General features: G+C 38.7%; 2 protein-coding genes across 8 annotated transcripts in view; one reads left to right on the forward strand and one right to left on the reverse strand.

The window, feature by feature from the left end:
* Positions 1-13,893, reverse strand: part of SPRY3 (sprouty RTK signaling antagonist 3) — a 178,160-nt gene extending 164,267 nt beyond the window's left edge. The window contains exon 1 of the mRNA XM_003921788.4: positions 13,506-13,893. The gene's annotated coding sequence lies outside the window, so the exon portion shown is untranslated. The remainder of the gene's footprint in view (positions 1-13,505) is intronic.
* Positions 13,214-15,093, forward strand: part of TMLHE (trimethyllysine hydroxylase, epsilon) — a 145,222-nt gene continuing 143,342 nt past the window's right edge. For 5 of the 7 annotated variants that reach the window (XM_003921785.3, XM_074391729.1, XM_074391733.1 and 2 more), the window contains exon 1: positions 13,214-13,360. The gene's annotated coding sequence lies outside the window, so the exon portion shown is untranslated. The remainder of the gene's footprint in view (positions 13,361-15,093) is intronic. The other 2 variants (XM_074391726.1, XM_074391732.1) reach the window with 1 other exon arrangement.

Genomic DNA, 15,093 nt, shown 5'->3' on the forward strand with positions numbered 1-15,093 from the left:
AGATTCATCTGTGTTTGTTGCTGTTGAGTAAGTATCTTATATGGATGAGTAGTATTCCATTTTGTGGACATATAGTTTACTATCAATTTGCCTGTTCTGAATTATTTGCAGTTTGAAGCTATTAAAAAAAACTGCTGTAAAAATTTGTGCAGAAGACTGTATGAGCATATATTTTCATTTCTCTTGGGTAAATATCTAGGACCGGTATTACTGAGTCATAGGGAAAGTGTATGTTTAACTTTGTAAGAATCTACTAACCAGTTTTATAAAGCAATTGTGCCATTTTATTTTGCCATCAGCAATGTATGAGAACTCAAAATGCTCCACAGCATCATCAACACTTGGTAATATCATTCTTTTTTAAATGTTATAGCTTGTGTGAAGTGCTTTGTCTTTGTGATTTCACTTTTCCATCCGTTCAAGAGTAAATGATGTTGAACATCTTTTCATGTGCTTATTGGCCATTCATGTATCTTCTTTTGTAAATATATGTTTAAATCTTTTTCCCATTTCTAACTGGGCTTGTTTGTGCTCTTTATGTTTGATTTTCAGAGTTCTATGTGTATTATAGATACATGATTTTTCTAAGATATATATATTATGAATATTTTGTATTTAGTTCACAGCTTATGTTTTCATTTTCATAACGATGTCTTTGATATGCAGAATTTTTTAATATTAATGAAGTTTATCACTTTAAACTTTCATGGTTAATGACTTTTTTCTATTTTGAGAAATAATTGCCTAATACAAGATCATGAAGATATTCTCCCATGTTTTCTTCTTTATGCATAAGAATTTCACCATTTATGTTTAGGTCTATGATTAATTCTAAGTTGAGTTTTGATTATGGTATGAGGTAGAGTTTGAGGCTAATTTACTTCAACTTCCAGTGGTTTAAGAGACTTTCCCTGTTCAATGGCATTGGTGATGATATAAAAAATTAAAGTAATAAGGCAGCATTGTATTGGCAGAGGGATAGACACTTAGATCAATGGAACCAAATACAAAAAAAGCAGAAACTGACCCACACAAATTTGCCCAAGTGATTTTTGACAAATCTGCAAAAGCAACTTAAAAAAAAGTAAGTACAGTCTTTCAAGCAATGGTCCTGGAGCAACTAAACCTCCATAGGCAAAAGTATGAACCTCAACCTAAGTTTCAACTTTACCAAAAAAAGGTAACTGAAAATGGATAATGGACTTAAATGTAAACCAAAGGGGGATCCCAAGATGGCCAAATAAGAGGCAGCTCTGGAAAGCAGCTCCCGGCGAGAGAGACACAGAAGCTGAGTGGTCTCCACAATTCCAAACGAGGTACCAGATTCATTTTGTGGGTCTGGTTGGACACTGGTATAAACCACATCAGGGCACTGCCCCACCCAGGAGGTGCATGCAACCGACCAGAGGACCGGGGGATCTCCTACTCTGGGACTTTGATTCGGATACAGTGCTCCACCCAAGCCCTCTACAACCCACAGAACAGGCGATCTTCACCGGGCTGAAAAGCCTCAGAGAACTTCCTGAACAGGGCAGAATGGCAGCTTCGGCCTGCGTCAGGGTTCTCAGCATAGATCTAGGCTGAAGCACTGGCTGACATGAAAGCAAGAAAGAGCCACCCATCCCCCAGAAAGAAGGGGAACCAAAGACAGGGAAACAGCTCATATGGGAGGATGGGTTCCCCCCTCCCCTGCACAAAGCCAGCAGGCTAAAAACTCTCACTCCAGAGTTTCCCACCCAGAACATCAGTTAGAGAGTGACCAGCAGCATTCCAGCTCAGGCGGGGAAGGGAAGCCACCATTTCAGAAGCCAGCCTAATTTTCCTGAGTAAATAAAAGACGCAGCAGCTCCACTGAATCTGTGGCAGCCCAGCAGCGCCTCTGCAGGCAGGCAAAGGAAAGGCCGCCTCCCCAAGTAGATACTTGAGATCAAAACTATATAAATCCAAGGAGATAGAAAGAAACCAGTGCAAGAATGAAACCATCAAAAACCAGAATGCCTCTCCCCCACCCCGAGATCACAACTCCTCACTAGCAAGGGAACAAAGCTGGATGGAGAACGAATTTGACAAATTTACAGAAGCAGGCAGGTAATAACAAACTTCTCTGCATCAAAGGAACATGTTCTATCCCAATGAAAAGAAACTAAAAGCCTTGAGAAAAGGTTAGACAAAAAGCTAACTAGAATAACCAGCTTAGAGAAGAACATAAATGACATGATGGAGCTGAAAATCACAGCACAAGAACTTTGAGAAGCATACACAAGTTTCAATAGCTGAATAGATCAAGCAGAAGAAAGGATATCAGAGATTGAAGATATAAATAAAAAGAAATAAAAAGAGAAGGCAAGGATAGAGAAAAAAGAGTGAAAAGAAATGAACAAAGCCTCCAAGAAATATGGGATTATGTGAAAAGACCTAATCTATGCTTGATTGGTGTATCAGAAGATGACGGGGAGAATGAATCCAAGCTGGGAAACACTCTTCAGAATATTAGCCAGGAGAACTTCCCCAACCCAGCAAGGCAGGCCAACATTCAAATTCAAGATATACAGAGAACACCACAACAATACTCCTCTAGAAGAGCAAACCCAAGGCACATAATTGTCAGATTCACCAGGGATAAAACGAAGGAAAAAATGCTAAGGGCAGCCAGAGAGAAAGGTCTGGTCATCCACAAAGGGAAGCACATCAGACTCACAGAAGATCTCTCAGCAGAAACCCTACAGGCCAGAAGGGAGTGAGGGGCCAACATTCAACATCCTTAAAGAAAAGAACTTTCAACCCAGATTTTCATATCCAGCCAAACAAAGCTTCATAAGTGATGGAGAAATAAAATCCTTTACAGACAAGCAATTGCTGAGAGATTTTGTCACTTCCAGACCTTCCCTACAAGAGCTCCTGAAGGAAGCAAAGGAAACATTAAACACATAAAAGAAAAACCAGTGTCAGCCACTGCAAATAAGAACCAAATGGTAAAGACCAATGACGCAATGAAGAAATTACACCAACCAAAGAGCGAAAGAACCAACCGGTAACAAAATGGCAGGATCAAATTCACACATAACATTAACATTAAATGCAAAAGGACTAAATGCTCCAATCAAAAGACATAGACTAGCAAATTGGATAAAAAGCCAAGAACCATAAGTGTGCTGTATTCAGAAGACCCATCTCACGTGCAAAGACACATGTAGACTCAAAATAAAGGAATGGAAGAAGATTTACCAAACAAATGGAGAGCAAAAAAAAAAAGCAGGAGTTGCAATCCTAGTCTCTGATAAAATGGAATTTAAACCAACAAAAATCAAAACAGACATAGAAGGGCATTACATAATGGTAAAAAAAAATCAATGCAACAAGCAGAGCTAACTATTCTAAATATATATGCACCCAGTACAGGAGCACCTAGATACATAAAGTGAGTCCTTCATGACCTACAAAGAGACTTAGACTCCTACACAATAATAGCTGGAGACATTAACACTCCACTGTCAGTATTACACAGATCAATGAAACAGAAAACCAACAAGGAAATCCAGGACTTGAACACAGATCTGGACCAAGCAAACTTAATACACATTTACAGAACTATCAACCTCAAATCCACAGAATATGCATTATTCTCAGCACCACATCGCACTTACTCTAAAATCGACCACATAATTGGAAGTAAATCACTCCTCAGCAAATGCAAAAGAACTGAAATCATAACAGTCTCTCAGACCACAGTGCAATCAAATTAGAACTCAGGATTAAGAAACTAACTCAAAACCACACAACTTCATGGAAGATGAACAACTGGCTCCTGAATGTTGACTGGATAAACAATGAAATGAAGGCAGAAATAAAGATGTTCTTCAAAACCAATGAGAATGAAGACACAACATACCAGAATCTCTGGGACACATTTAAAGCAGTGTCTGGGGGAAAGTCATAGCAATAAATGCCCACATGAGGAGGAAGGAAAGGCTAAAACGGACACCCTATCATCAAAATTGGAAGAGTTAGAGGAGCAAGATGAAAAAAACTCAAAAGCTAGCAGAAGAAAAGAAATAACTAAGATCAGAGCAGAACTGAAGGAGACAGAGACACAACAACCCTTCAAAAAATCAACAAATCCAGGAGCTCGTTTTTTGAAAAAATCAACACAATAGATAGGCCACTAGCCAGACTAATAAAAAAGAAAAGAGTGAGGAATCAAATAGATGCAATAAAAAAAGATAAAGGGGACATCACCACTGATTCCACAGAAATACAAACTATCATGAGAGATTACTAGAAACAACTCTATGCACACAAACCAGTAAATCTGGAAGAAATGGATAAATTCCTGGAGACTCACAGTCTCCCAAGTCTAAACCAGGAAGAAGTTGAAACCTTGAATACACCAATAACAAGGGCTGATGTTGAGGCAGCAATTAATAGCCTACCAACTAAAAGAAGCTCGGGTACAGATAGGTTTACAGCTGAATTCTACCAGATGTACAAAGAGGAGCTGGTACCATTCCTTCTGAAACTATTCCAAACAATACAAAAAGAGGAAACCCTCCCCAACACATTTTATGAGACCAATATCATCCTAATACCAAAAACAGGCAGTGACACAACTAAAAAAGAAAACTTCAGGCCAATATCCATGATGAACATCAACACAAAAATCTTCAATAAAATACTGGCAAGCAGAATGCAACAGCAAATCAAAAAGCTTATTCACTATGATCAAGTAGGCTTCATCCCAGGGATGCAAGGCTGGTTCAACATACGTGAGTCTATAAAAGTAATCCATGAAATAAACAGAACCAAAGACATAAACCACAAGATTATTTCAATAGATGCAGAGAAAGCCTTTGACAAAATTTAATAGCCCATTATGTTAAAATCCCTCAATAAACTAGGTATCAGTGGAATGTATCAAAAATAATAAAAGCCATTTACAACAAACCCACAGCCAATATCATACTGAATGGGCAAAAACTGGAAGCATTCCCTTTGAAATCTGCCACTAGACAAGGATTCTCTATCTCACCACTTCCCATAGTATTGGAAGTTCTAACCAGAGCAATCAGTCAAGAAAAAGAAATAAAAGGTATTCGATTAGGAAAAGAGGAAGCCAGATTGTCTCTATTTGCAGATGACATGATTGTATATTTAGAAGACCCCATCATCTCAGCCCAAAATTCCCTTAAACTGATAAGCAACTTTAGAAAAGCCTCAGGACACAACATCAATGTGCAGAAATCACAAGCATTTCTATACACCAACAATAGACAGAGCCAAATCAAAAGTGAACTCTCATTCACAATTGCTGCAAAGAGAATAAAATACCTAGGAATACAACTAACGAAGGATGTAAAAGACCTCTTTAAGGAGAACTACAAACCACTGCTCAATGAAATAAAACAGGACACAAACAGATGGATAAACATTCCATGCTCATGGTTGCGAAGAATTGACATCATGAAAATGACCATACTGCCCAAAGTAATTTATAGATTCAATACTATTCCAATCAAGCTACCAATGACCTTTTTGAAAGAACTAAAGCCACTTCAAACTTCATATGGAACAAAAGAGAGCCCACATAGCCAAAGCAATCCTAAGCAAAAAGAACAAAGCTGGAGGCATCTTGCTGCCTGACTTTAAACTATACTACAAGGCCACAGTAATCAAAACAGCATGGTACTGGTACCAAAACAGAGACATAGACCAATGGAACAGAACAGAGGCCGCAGAGGCAACACCACATATCTACAATCATCTGATCTTTGACAAACCTGAGAAAAATAAGCAATGAGGAAAGGATTCCCTGTTTAATAAATGGTATTGGGAAAACTGGCTAGCCATGTGCAGAAAACAGAAACTGGACCCCTTTTTGACACCTTACACTAAACTCCAGATGGATTAAAGATCTAAACAGAAGATCTAACACCATAAAAACCCTAGAAGAAAACCTAGGCAAAACCATTCAGGACATAGGCATAGGCAAGGACTTCATGACTACAACACCAAAAGCAATGGCAACAAAAGCCAAAATAACAAATGGGATCTAATTAAACTCCAGAGCTGCTGTACAGCAAAATAAACAATCATTAGAGTGAACTGACAAGCCCCAGAATGGGAAAAAATTTTTGCAATCTACCCATCTGAAAAAGGGCTAATATCCAGAATCTACAAATAAATAGAACAGATTTACAAGAAAAAAAAACAAACAAATGCATTCAAAAGTGGGCGAAGGACATGAACAGACACTTTTCAAAGGAAGACATATATGAGACCAACAAACATGAAAAAATGCTCATTATCACTGGTCATTAGAGAAATGCAAATCAAAACCACATTGAGATAACATCTCACACCAGTTAGAATGGCAATCATTAAATATCTGGAGACAACAGACGCTGAAGAGGATGTGGAGAAATAGGAACACTTTTACACTGTTGGTGAGAGCGTAAATTAGTGCAACCATTGTGGAAGACAGTGTGGAGATTCCTCAAGGACCTAGAAATAGAAATTCCATTTGACCCAGCAATCTCATTACTGGGTATATACCCAAAGAATTATAAATTGTTCTATTATAAAGGCACATGCACACTTATGTTCACTGCAGCAGTGTTTACAATAGCAAAGACCTGGAACCAACCCAAATGTCCATCAACAATAGACTGGATAAAGACAATGTGGTACATATACACCATGGAATACTATGCATCCATAAAAAACAATGAGTTCATGTCTTTCATAGGGACATGGATGAACTGGAAACCATCATTCTCAGCAAACTGACACAAGACCAGAAAAGCAAACAACACGGCATGTTATCACTCATTGTCAGGTGTTGAACAATTAGAACACATGGACACAGGGAGGGGAGCATCACATACTGAGGTCAGTTGGGTGGGGCTGGGGGGGACAGCAGGGAGTGGGGAGGGTCAGGAGGGAAAAGGAGGGCCGAAATACCAGATATAGGTGATGGGGGAATGAAGGTAGCAAACCGCCTTCCCATGTATGTACCTATGCAACAATCCTGCATGATCTGCATGTGTGCCCCACAACCTAAAGTGCAATAAAAAAATGTAAACCACAAAACTATGAAATTTTTTTTAAAACATGATAAAATCTTTGGAATATAGGTCTCAGCAAAGTGTTCCAAAACTTGACATCTAAAGCACAATCCGTAAAATTATTGGTAGTTTGGACTCATCAAAATTCAAAACCTTTACTCTGCAGAATATTGTCTTAAGAGGATGAAAAGACAAACAATAGAGTGAAAATACTTGTAAACCACATATCTAACAAAGAATTAGCATCGTAAATATATATTCTCAAAATGCAACCATAAATAATACTGAATAATCCAAATAGAAAATAGTCAAAAGACATGAAGAAACCTTTGACCAAAGATTATATCAGATAGAAAATAAGCACATGAAAGTATGTTCAATATCATTCATAATCAGAGTAGGGCAAATTAAAATCACAATGAGATATCACTATAGACAGACCTGTCAGAATACGTGACATAAAAAATATCTAAGATAAAAAATACTGACAATACAAAATGCTGGAAAAGTTGCATGGAAGCTGGATCACTCATACATTGATGGTGGGAATATAAAATGGTACAGCCACTCTGGAAGACGGTTTTGTAGTTTCTTAAAGTATTAAACATGTAACTAGCATATAACCCAGGAATTGTACTTCTGGGCATTTAGGCCAGGAAAATTAAAACTTATATTCCCACAAAATGCATATGGACAGGAATGCTCATAGAAGCTTCACTGACAATAGAAAAATTCTGAAAACAGTTCAAATGTTCCTCAGGGGGTTATTGGTTGAACAAACTCTGATACATACATATCATGAAATACCAGTTGACAATAAAAATGACAAAGTTATAGAGATAGAGAACATATTAATGGTTGCCAGGTGTTGAGGAGGAGAAAAGAAAGTGCATATGGCTATAAAAGGGCAGCATGAGAAAACTTGTGGTAATGGGAAGGTTCTATATTTTAATTGTGTTGGTCATTATACAAAGTTACACATGTGATAATATTTTATAGAACTACACACACATGTGCATGTGTAACTGGTAAAATGAAAATATGCTCTGTGGATTGTACCAATGTGAATTTCCTGGATTAATATTATACCAGAGTAAGGCAAGATTTTACCATTAGAGGAAACTGTGTAAAGGATACATGAGTTGTCCCTGTATTTTTTTGAAACTTCCTGTGAATGGGTAATTATTTCAACATAGAAAGTGAAAACCAATGAAGTACATGACTACATATATATAGGTCTATTACTGGATTCTGAGCTACTTCATTACTTCTTACTCTAATACCACACTGTTTTGATAAGTGTAGTTTTATAGTAAGTCTTGAAATCAAGAAGTTCTATAACTCCTCCTCTTTTTAAAGTTTTGCTGGAAACCCCAAGACTTACGTTTGCCCATCCCAACATCTGCACAGATTGTCTTCTCTAATGCCTTGCTCCATAGATTTCAGCTGCTTCAACTACCCTGAACTCTGATCTTTGCCTTCTCCATTCAATGAGACTGAAAGCTCAGCTTGGAATCCAGCTCTTGATGCTGGGATCAGAAAATTGTCCCCAGGAAAAGAGCTGAGGCAGTCTTGGGGCTTAATGTGTGAGTTTCTCTTTTCCTGGGGATCATAATCATGTGCTGACTATTGCTCAATATCTTGAAACAGTTTCCTTGCATATTATATGCAGTTTCATGATTTTTCTAATGGCAGGAGTGTTAGTCTAGTGTCATTCCCAACATAACTTTTTTTTTTTCTGCTTAAATCAGTCAGATTCAGCTTCTGTTGCATGTAACTAAGAACCTGACTGATACAAGCCCCTGTTTTATGCCATGTCCTAAGATAGGTGCTTGGCATTCTTTATATGATTTAATCTTATTTTAGAGAAATAATTCCATGTGGAAACCAGAGCAACGGGTAAGAAACATTTCTAACAGTTACGACAAGGGTGAGGGGAGGGAGGTTTCAGTGAGAGGAGAATTCTAGCTGGAGGAAGAATGTATAAATTCACAAGAGAGTCAGCATGGAAGAAATAGAGTATGCAACCTTTGTCATCATCAAGGGAATTTTCCTGAGACCTTTATAAAATCTCCTAATCCAATAAAATCACTACATATAGAATTTCCTCCATAAAATGCAGTAATGTACAATTGTGTATATAGTAGAATATTATTGGATGGTTTTAACTTTTCTACCCCTATTAACATGGGTACTACTAAAATAACTAACTATCCTAGTTTGCCCAGGACTGTTATGGTTTTAGCACATCCCAGAGAATTCCTCAGCCCAGGCAAACTGAAAAATATTATCCTTTGTTACATATGACATAACTTACCTAGCTACGGTTGATTGCTCTTGGATGACCACCAGACTCAAACTTGGCAAATAAATCCCTCACAGATTTATGGAGATGGGACCATAAAGGCCTATGGCAACCAGGAAGCGCCTCTCAGATCTTTCAAGAGGAAACCTACCATGAGGAGTGGAGTCAGCTAACAGTCTCCAGCTGGAGCACTTTTGAGATATTTTTGCATCATTTGATCCAAGGCCATTCCCTTCCCAGGCGTCTCCAGTTAATCTCTGAGCACAAGAGGTGTACTCGGGCTGCTTCTGCCTAACGTAGGATTCCTCTAATCAGCAGTCTCTGTTCTGGAGCTCCTAGTTGGGGTGGTTGAGACTTCCATAGAACTGTATTGTAATCTCCTCTTTATCTTTCCAGCCATTACCCATGGTAGATCTCTAGATTTGTAACTCCATCTCGACATCTGCTTTTCACAGGACCTGATCTGGTTTAGTGTCTCTCTTCAGTGGATGAAGCTGTAATATGAAAATCTAGGAAGGTGTCAGTAACCATATCTACTGTTACATGGACTTAGGAAACAAATAAAGCTTGAGGGGAGAGGGGAGGAAAGGAAGGGAGAAAGTGAGTAGGGAGGGAGGGAGAGAGAGAAAGAGAGAAGGAGAGAGAGAGAGAGAGAGAGACAGACCAGATAAATGTGCAGGGAAGAATAGGGATAAAAGAATGATAGAGTCAATGTCATTCGAATCCTTGGTTTTGACCATTCTTGAGACATAACTGTATCTTGCCTTTTAAAAAGTTTTGGTTGTTCCAATCCTTCTTGAGTTCTGTGAAACACCTTATTATCTTCCCATACATTTCTCTCTTTTGCTTGTTAGTTTCAGGTAGGTTTTGGCAACTTTTAACAAATGAGTCCTAACTAATACTTCTTCACCGCAAAATTAATTGTACAGGTTACTAAGTTTATACTGAATCACATTTCTGTTGAGAGTCAGAAACATTCATATCCCCAGAGTCAGAAATGTTCACATCCCCAGACACAAATGAATATAACCTTCAGCTTTACCAAATTTTTGTACATGAGTAGGTGAGGAAAATTTTACATGGTCTAGCTGATTTCTGAAAAGTTTTAGCATTTATTTGTATCTCTATAGAGTATATAGCAGAATTCTTCTCATAGACCAAAGCTTCAGCCAAATTCAACATTGCACTGTGTCCGGAATATTTATTTTCTGGCTAAAAGTCACTATTTTTTAAATTAATTTTCCTTCTTTATTTCTTTAAACTCCTTCAAAGATCACTAGTAGTTAGTTCTTTTAAAGACCATCTTTGACAAATCAAAGTTCAAAATCACACTTAACACACAGTTTTAACCACATGTCAAGAACTCAAGGTTATAAATAAGACTAGACAGCACTAAAGCTTCATTAAGATGCTGATAATACCAAGGTGTAACAGAAAAAAAAATTAAAAATTAAAAAAAAACAAGGTGTAAGTGTTAGTCAAAGATGATGGCTCTCAGACATCATTTAATACAGTAGTCCATGCAAGAGATGGCAATAATTTGGCCTAGAGAAATGATCTAAAAATTACTGCCCACAGGGCAAATCCTGCCTCTTGCCTGTTTTTGTAAATAAACTTTTATTGGAACATACTTACATACTCATTCATTTATGTATTGTCTGTGACTTCTTTCACTCTATGTAGGCAGAATTTAATACTTGGAGACAGAGACTGTTTGTAACTCAAAAAGCCTAAAATATTTACTAGCTGACCCTTTACAGAAAAAAAAAAAATTGCCGAACTCTGATCCTGAATGTTAGCAGTACAGTCAGGGACAAATACATGAGCAGATTATATTTTGGAAACAGAACAGGAACAAGTTTGGTATGTTCTAGGAACAGCTGGTGTGGCTGAAACATAAAAGGACCCAGATACTACTGTTTTCTATTTTATTTTCTGGCACATTTGTACCTATTGTTTTTATTCAGCTATTCATTCATTCCAAAAATATTAAGAAGTTCCAGTCTGTGCCATACATCATGTGACCTGATACACACACACACATAGACACACATGGGAAACAGTAAAATATCTGCCTTTTATTTTATTACAAGTAAAATTTATATTTTATTGAAAGTAAAATATCCAGACTCCCTAGAGTCTGGAGCCAGATTTTCTAGGCTTGAATCTCAGCTCCGAAATTTAACTGCCATGTGATTCTGGTGAAATTGCTTAACCTATCTGTGCCTCAGTAACCTTACCCTTCAGGTACAAATAATGATATACCTTAAATGTTTATTGTAAAACACTTAGCCCAGTGTTTAGCCTATAGTGCACATTTTATAAAATGTTGGTTACTATCATTAAGGAAACCTTTTTCTTTAACTGACTCAAACAGGTGTTGCATATCAATCAACCTCTTCAGTTTTCTGGATACTTTGTGTTGATTTCAGCTTACCTTTACTGAGTTCATTAACTCTAATTGCTACAGTTATGATCTTCCTGTTACAGGACATTGGATCATGCTGTTCTTTCTGCCTAACATTTTTTTTTTTCATTTTCCCACCTGCATGGCCAACTCCCATTTGTTCTGTAAACATAAGGGCATAAGGGCATGGGCTATATCTGGGCTTTGTTTATCATTTTACACCCAGAGCTTAGTATAGTGCCTGGCATACAGTAGGCACTCATTAATGTTTATTGCATGAATGAATACCAGCCAGACTAAATCTAGATTTTCATTTTATTTAGTTTTTCCTCTTTATGTTACATTCACACTCTGGATGTCCTTTTGTTTATAAACTGGTTCTAGAAATTTTTCAACAAATATTTATTAAATATATAGACATGTTAGGCTCTGGTTGTGGAGAACAAGTACGACAAATACAAGTTTTCTGCTCTCATGAAGCTACTTATTCATTAGAGGTCAAAGACATGCAGAAAGAGAAATTATAATCCAGAATAAGTGGTACTTTTGAGGCCTGTATGAGATCCATTGGGCACACTGGACCCAGGGAAAAAAATAATACAAACTTATCTGGGAAAGACAGAAGGCTTCACAGAGGAGGTACTATCCAAATTGAGTAAAAAATAATGAGTAGTTTTCCAAATAAACAAGTGGGGGACAAGAGCATTCATGGCAGAAGGAATTCCAGGGCAAAAGTGCAGAAGCTTTTTCTTTTGTTGATCCTGACTTTTACAAATCAATTCCTTTATTGCTTTTTTGACGTTAGGTTAATACTTTTAATCTCGAATAAACACTGCAGAATTTCCCATTTTCAGTATATATGCATTTGATTTTTAGTTGTTGTTCTTACTCTCCAATTTTTTTTTTTTCCTCTGCCTTGGATTTCCATTGCACATATTATTGCAGTATAGTTTTTGGTTGTTCTTTGTAATATACATTGTTCTTAATTTTTTATGCATTCACTACTAATGGCTTATTGCCTTCTAGTGCTCACTGTGTGTAGCACTATAGCTGGACCCTGGGTTTAAGATACTCAGCTGAATCAATGGGAGTAAAGTAATGAGCAGTATATGACGTCCATAAACTCAAGAAAGTGGTGGAAAGGTAGTAGAATTTTAGTTCTAGCAAACCTCGATAAACCACCATAAATAGAAGTGTATTGGGGGACTGGGGAGGAGCACTGCAATGGCAGGAAGGCGACCCAGGTTTTACATGCAGTATAGCTTTATGGGCCTTTTGTCATCCCTGCGTTCATGGCTTCACATGTGTTCAATAAAGGCGATGGTAGAGTGCCCCAGCCCAATCCTTCTGCAGGGGGGACTGACGCCCTAACACCGGGCGAAGTCCGGGACGCCAGAGGCACCCACCCCGCACGGCCGGAAGGAGTGGGGCGTGGCCTAGAGGCTCTCTGCTGGGTCCAAACAGGCTGGGGGAGGGGAACGTGGGGGTGGGGGAAGCAAAAGGCGGGTGAAAGGCTGCTTCCCGAGGCTCTCCTTGCTTGGAATTCTGCCCGCTCTGCGGAGTTAGGAGTCACGACCTCCAGCGCAGGTGGGTTCCGTCCCATGGGTCGGGGAAGGGGTGTCCCGGATGGGTGCTACGGCTGGGTTTGCCCAGGCGCTCGCTTTCAGGCCTGTCGCAGTGGGCGGCGGAGGCTCCCACCTGGGCTGCTGGGCCCAAAGGTGGTGGTACTCACCTTAACCCTGGCGGAGGAGAAGGCCACTCCTGCTTTGCCGCAGGGCTGTCGTCACGATCTGTGCCAGTTGTGCGACAGAGTCTGCCCGGAGATCAGCGTGAGGCCAGATGGGCCTAGCGCTCAGGAAGAGCTGGAAGAGCTGGAGCAAGCTCGCCTTGTGACTGACGCCCAGTGTACATTGTTTCAATCTCGGTCGAACTTTACAGCCCAGGATCTGTCACTGACTTGGTGTTTACCTTTCAGCCAGTCCCTACCCTCTCCCTGCCTTACTTTGTTCGGCGGTAGAGTGGAAGGTGCAACTTAGCTGTCTGCAAGATCTTGCAGCACTTTCTTTCGTTCTCATATCCACTAATGTTCTCTGCCCAGATTTTACCCTTTGTCTGCCCCTCTGGAGCAAGGCGCTGGGTAAATTAGGCTAGGAAGTTTTCTTTTTCTTTCGAAGACAGTTGAAAAGCCTTTAAATACTCCTGACTGCCCTGGAAAGGACATTCAACCTATTAATTGAATGTCAACTCTGAAGAATGCATTTGTGAATGCCTTACTTAATTAAACATTTTAACCAGATGATTGCCTAAAATGATGTGAGTTGAGTGGACATAGTACACTGCCTAACAAAAGTCTCATGATAAGTGAGTTGGTTGCTTTAACTTAGTCACTGAAAGAAAAACTTGAGCTCTCATATTTAAGAAACACTTTCATAATTCACTTCCATATGGTAGTCTTTTAGAGTTGCTTGTAGCTTGGTTTGCCCTTTCAGGACACACTGTAGTAAAAATTACATACAATTTATTTTACATTAAGTTAACTATAAAGACAAAACTATAAACATTATGGATGAACATTTTGGTATCAACTTCTATTTCCTTCTTATTAAGGAACTGGTGATAATGATAACAGTGATCATAATATATGATCATATATTATGCATATATTATGTATAAATACTATAATTTTCACAGAAGTAGAAGATATAAGTATGGTTATTTATCATAAGGCTTAAAAAACTTATACTTTATCTCATAACCAGTATGATGAAGGGAATGTTCACTGGGGTGGTTAAGTCTGGGGGCTTGTTTAGTGTGCCCCACCTAGTTTTTTATTTCTTGGAAGCTTGGACTGCAACAGATCACTTCCTTGTTTTGGCTTCTGTATCAGGAACCACGATTAATTCTGTATTTCTGCTTGTCAATCCTGGAAACAACAGTTAAACCAGCCAAGCAGATCACTCAATGTTTACAATGTTTGTGACAGCTGTGTTTTCTCCCTCCAGGTGCTGGGAGGGGGACCCCCGGGTTAATAAACCTCTTTGGTGGGAAGAGACTCTTCCTGCTTGGAGCCAAACTGAACATAGATCCATCAGCTGGGAATCACTGTAATCCCCTTTCTATAACACTAAGCATTCCCCATGCTCATATGGGCTGTACATATACCTGCCATTGCCATGTGTAAAAATTTACAGGATAAGAGGCTCTTGAAAAAACCCAGCCTGCTCGGTACCTATAGGTTATAGGGAAGGAATGGCTGATAGGAAGGTGAGTGTTCTTCTGGATGAGGGAGACTTCATGATTTCCAAAATAGTTGGAAAAGT

This window comes from Saimiri boliviensis, chromosome X (assembly GCF_048565385.1).
Source record: "Saimiri boliviensis isolate mSaiBol1 chromosome X, mSaiBol1.pri, whole genome shotgun sequence".
NCBI lineage: Eukaryota > Metazoa > Chordata > Mammalia > Primates > Cebidae > Saimiri > Saimiri boliviensis.